Source organism: Hippoglossus stenolepis, chromosome 15 (assembly GCF_022539355.2).
Source record: "Hippoglossus stenolepis isolate QCI-W04-F060 chromosome 15, HSTE1.2, whole genome shotgun sequence".
NCBI classification, from domain to species: Eukaryota; Metazoa; Chordata; class Actinopteri; order Pleuronectiformes; family Pleuronectidae; genus Hippoglossus; species Hippoglossus stenolepis.
This window is the reverse complement of record NC_061497.1, coordinates 22,301,041-22,307,040: the sequence shown is the minus strand read 5'-3', so window position 1 is coordinate 22,307,040 and position 6,000 is coordinate 22,301,041.

Sequence of the window (6,000 nt, the reverse complement as noted above, 5' to 3'; positions counted from 1 at the left end):
TATATACTTTGTAAGGGAAGTTGTGCAGAGTAAAGGTTGTGACCAGTGTAAAGCACTTGAGTCGATGCGCAGCTTGTTATAACCTCTGCCAGGGAGGTTACATTTCCCTTTGTTACAAAGAGTTGAAGGAAACAGGGACAGAAGACACACTGTACTGGGAATAAAGATGGACGACGTGTCTCCACTTCCTCCCACTATCCACAAATGAATCCTGGATAAGAACGCTGCCATCTTGGGTATTTGGAGTCTGCAGTAGTGACGTGCCATCGACACATGGGCTCGACCAATCGTGTGTGTCGTCTCAGCTGTCAATCATGAGGTTTCACCCCCGCGGGTAAACCAAAGTTACGAGAAAAACAAACATTAGTGTGATGAACTAAAATGACTGAAGCCTTCTTTGAGAAAAATGTATTGTGACATGTATTTTGACTGTTTTGTCCCATCTGCTAACACGGAGGAGGTGGGGTTTGGCCTCACATTTGGGGATTGTATATCTATATTCATACGGTTCCAACAGAATAACATAATACGCAAAAAGTACAGATAATCGTAGAAACTAATCTGGGCTCTCTGGCTCCACCTACAGCTTCAATGCAGTGAAGGAAGCAGGATTTATGACCTGTACTGCAGCCAGCCACCAGGTGGTGATAGAGGCACTTTGGCTTCACTTTAGAAAAGCTGTCATGTCATTCATCACAGTTTTTCTTTTTGTACGATCAACCTGCAGATGAAAACTAGCTTGCATGGCTAAATTTGGCCAATTTACTCAAAGTACACATGGTAATTAATGTGCATTTTCCTTTTTTAATCAAATAAACATGAGACACAATAACTGTATTGAGTTACTGGAGGAATAAATCATTATGTTTTTGATTTTACAGTAAGACGATGATTGAGGACAATTACGTCCCTGGAGCATTTAAAAGTTGATGTTATTTGTACTTGTTTTAAAGCTCAGACTGAACTTAGAGTAATTGATGGTAAACTGCATCATTTAAAAACCCCTGAACATCTGCACTGTTCCTGCAGCTTTGTCAAATGACCTCTGATGGTGGTTTCACTTGGGAAAATGAGGCCACGTTTGTTTGTCAAGAAAAACACTTGTCACCAAACTCTCTGCAGCATGAGGCAAATCTGCAAATGATGAGTTTTCTCATTTGATTTTCTTAATTTCTTGGCATTTGCATAAACTCTTTGAGTGTCAACCTCATGCTGGGGCTGGAGAATAAATTAAGACGATCTACAAAGTCACAAGAAGACAAGACACATGTTGTTGTGCAAATCGTGTACAACAAAGTCATCCTCTCGACACCATCTGCACAAACATTATGAAAATACATTGTAAATGTGTAAAGATATAACATGAAAAAACTTCAATTAATATATGATCTAAAATTAGAGAAATATTTCCCAAAAATCCTGCCTCCTTTATTCATTTTATTGATAAATTAGTTCTTGTGTAATACATAAAATCTGAGTGTTACAGTTTGTCTCTTCTCACATAAAACACACAGACACCAACACAGGCTGCAGCAAATAAATATTCAAACAAAAACAGAGGGAAAAATAACTAATCGTGTCTGATTCCAAATTCAGGTATTCAGGGAAAACAACGCACGGAAAACAAACAAAAAAAGAAACAGCTGCACATTTTATTCATTTCATTCCAGATTCAGAAAAACATCAAACCGAGGCTTCACGTTCTGTTGTTGACAACACGAAGACAAAGACGAGTCAAACGGCTGAAAAAAGGAAAAAACCGTCGCCTAAACCGCAGCGTGACAGCGAAAAGACGAACGTCAGCATCAAACGAGTCAGTCACACCACGGAACTCTCAGTACAACCAGTCGTGATATCAATAAATCACGCTGCATCAAAAGCAACAAATCTGACAAAACCCACAAACCTGTGAGCACAAGCAATTCACACATGTGGAACAAACCCAGCTGGGGAATCTTTAGCACATTTCACGGAATGAGCGAGTTCGGCTGGATTTGTTTTCATAAACTAAATTCAGAATAAAATGTTTTCTGGTGTATTTTCCGGTGGTATTAAATTCTCTTTTGTCTTATTAGATCTATTATCTTATTTTATTAAAATGTTGTGACACTTTCTTTGGTGTTAGACGGTAACGACCACATTGGGAATCTGTAGAAACACAGAGAGAACAAAACTTTAAATTATAATAATAAAAGGTACCGCTACTACAATTGCATATTAAATGGAAATAGATATTTGGCACAAGTACTTAAGTCCTATTAAAAGCAATATAAAAGCACATAACAATTTATGTTATAAAAAGCTTTTAAAAATAAATATATGTCAAGTTAAAGTGAATAACACAACATTATTAAGTGTATGAAATAAAACTCTGTAGTACACAATATAAAAATACTAGATAATATATGTTTATAATATTTGATTTAATACAATATATAAGTACACAGTGTTTTAAGTTATATGATGTCATGTAAGATGAAATAATACATATCTAATACATCTATTTCTGACAGATTTTCATGGGAAAGCTGAGGGAATTAACTGATTTCCAATCTTTAACAAAAACCCTCATTTGACAATTAGTATTTTGTGAATGTCACAAGGATGAAATAACAGATTGTGGAGTCTGAACCATTAACAGACCATTAACAGTCTGGTCGTACCTGGAACAGTTGAAGCCTGCGGCAGCCGCTCGTCTCTCGGCCTCGGTGGGGAACCGCAGTCTGTCTCTCTCATCGGCCGCTGCCGCCGCCGCCACCGCCGCTCGGGCTCAGGTGGTCTAACTGGAAAATTGCAAGTGACTTGATTTGCATAAGTGGTTCTGATAAATTAGCGGCTTAAGCTGAGAATCCTAACGAGCACAGGTTGTGTACTTGGGCACAGTGGGACTTAGCATGCCTGTTAGCCTCTTCTTGTGAACGCTCCTTAAGAAAAACACAATGAGCCCTGCATATTTTTACATGATAAACAGGCCACAGGGAAGTGATTTAATTTGTTGGACCTCTCGACATGAGAGTCTCCGCCGATTCTGATCTTCGCTGAATTAACTTTCCTTTCACGCAAAGCAAAGAATACGAGGTTCAGAATTAATATGACAGGGTCTCTGAGCCCGACATCAAACAAACCGTTTCCAGAACGGAGCCGTCAACAAAAGCTTTGAGTGTCTTTTACAAATTCATTATGTAGCATTTAAAAGACAGTTAACAGTTAAACACTATAATATAAATGTTGTTGTTTTTTGTCTGAACCATGGGCTGTAAATAAAGATGGACGACATGTCAGGCCCCTATTAGTGAAGCCAAATCCTCCTGATCGTCCCCCTGGTGGCTGGCTGCAGTATAGGTCATAAATCCTGCCTCCTCCATGTTAGCAGTTGGTTCATGGATAAACTAAAGTATATAACAAATGATTGTTTTCTTTCATTTAAGGGTGATGTCAACAAGTGTCTGATAAGTTTATTTATTGGCTGGAGCTTGATACCACGGCTCCAATTCACGATCACTACTGTGCAGAACGCAAAACGCAAGATGGCAGCGTTCTTACCCGGGATAATTTGGCTTCAGTTTTGTAGTTGGAGGAAGTGAAGCTGCGTCGTCCATCTTTATTTACAGTCTTATGATCTGAGCAAAGGTTTGAGTCCCAACTTGTTTCTGAGAGAAATCACAACTGCTGACACAACTGGAGCTGTGGAGTTTCTGCACTGAAAGACTGGTGCACAAACCTTGCAAAGATCTTTAATGAAACAAACACAGCAGAATGACAGGTCACCAGGGTATTGTAGGACCAAAATACAAATGTGAAAAACCTTCACACAACACCTATGGTCAATGTTTTTGGCCTCATCACTGTACCACCATGTCGCCCTCCTTCAATTTCCGGTCAGAGAAATCCCCCTCATGTCAAACCAGTCTATTAATATCCTCCAGAACTCAGATAAAGATAAAAACCAGTGATAACAGGACAAACACTTTGTCTATATTTACAGTTTTAATCTTCACCAGTTGCTTAAGTGAAATACAGCAAAAAGCAAACGTATATCTATGGCATGTGAGCAAATAGGGATTAAATATCCCTATTTAAAGATATAATAATATTTCAATCACCTCACTGTCGTCCTCTGTAAGTGTCCCTGATCCTTTTCACTCACATGTCTTCAGCCATTATGAACCATTAACGTATGTTCACCAGCATCATTATGTATTCCACGTCTGCACAGGGCTTCATGCTGGATAATTAACCCATTAGCCATCCTGTAACCCCCCCCTGACAGACACTTTTAATGATTGACATGTCACCTGCCACAGTATTAAAAGCTTGGGGCTAACGAATAGCATGAATGATGGCTACTTTCCACTAAAGTGCACCAGTGAGACGGCCCCTGAGAAACAAAGGAAGACATGCACCTTTATGGAAATATCACACTGAGAAAGCTTGTATTTCTCATGCACTTGGAGTATTGGTGAACAGAATCCACAGTCCTTGGTTTAGTCCTTTATTTACTTCATAAAGTACTGTTCCGTAATATCCTGCATGTAGAGTGGTACTCAGAGAAACGTCTTACATGACAGGTAAAGGTGCAGGTGTGTATTTTCTGTATCTTTTATTTAGTTTTGTCTTATATCATCAAACTGCAAAGTGTTTATGAATAGAAAAGAGGGGAAACTGCATTCAATCGTTTTGCTTTATGAGTGTACCTGTCTTTTAGTTGGTGAATTTGTGTCTTATGTTATTTACAGTGTTAACAGGGTTTACTTCTAAATATATACGCTTGCAATAATTGGGTAAAAAAAGGATAATAATAGCAAAATATAGTTTTGTGGAATAAACGCTTACTTGATGATGCATCAGCAAACTGAAACAGTTAATATCGTTCAAAGTTACAGACGTTTTAATGTGAAAGTCCATCTTTGTTTTTGCCTCTCAGTAGCTTCATCAATTTTGGAATATAATTTAAAATTACATCTACCATTAACACTTAAGCCACGTTTCAACCAAAAGTTCCCAGAACTTTTAGTCCCTGGAAAGGTTCCTGCAGACCGTCGTTCGCCTTCACTTCCACCACAGCCATAAGAACAGGGGCGATTGGACAAATATACCTTCTGACGTCTGAACGTCCCCCGACTACAAGAAGCTATTCCACTACAGACCACCAGGTGGCGGTAATGTAGAAGACTGTATAAGAACAATAACTCGAAATAAATTGAGCGACAAAACAACCAAGGTTAACGTGGAGGAGATTTAAATCTTGTCGATACAAAGCGTATTAAAAACCTGAAATGCTAAACTAATATGTTTCACAAGCAATTGCGAAATAAAACGATGGAGTGCTCGGCCAATCAGGGATCTTCAGCTCTGTAAGCCCCACCCCGAAGATTCCTCGTAAAATATTACTGTCAGAACTGGGACATTTTGGGAGGTGAAAATATTTCCTGAGAACTTTATGAAAACCTGGTCCCAGCTGGACATGAGTTCCTGCAAAGGTTGATGGTTCAAGTTCCTGGTTCCTGGGGTGGAAGCATCATTATTATCATATATCATTAAAAGCTCATTAGGAAGTTTATGAACACTGACACAGAAATATCATCGTAGGCACCTGATTTATTTTAAGACAGAAGCTTTAAACCTTTAATGCTCAGAGGCTGTAAATGACTCCTTACCAAAATAAAAGCCTGCCTAGGTGGTCACTCTTCCTCCAGGTTGACACTTTTCCTCAGTGATGAAGAGGAGGCGGGTAAAAGTCCCCTCACGTGATTTATTTCAGTCCCTGGTGAAGAACAGTTTTCATCCAAGTTCAATGGACCAAACACGGACTGAACCGGAACTGAGGATCCGTCCCTCTGAAATAAAAGCACAGCCTTCAAACAACAGTCTCTGAAGTGAAATGAACTCGAGTCTGGAGCCAGAAGAAAGTTAGAAAAACACGTAGAGTGAGTTTAAAACATTTCAACTGATGCATAACATACATCTTCTCTCATGTTATTGTAAAAAGGGTTTACATGT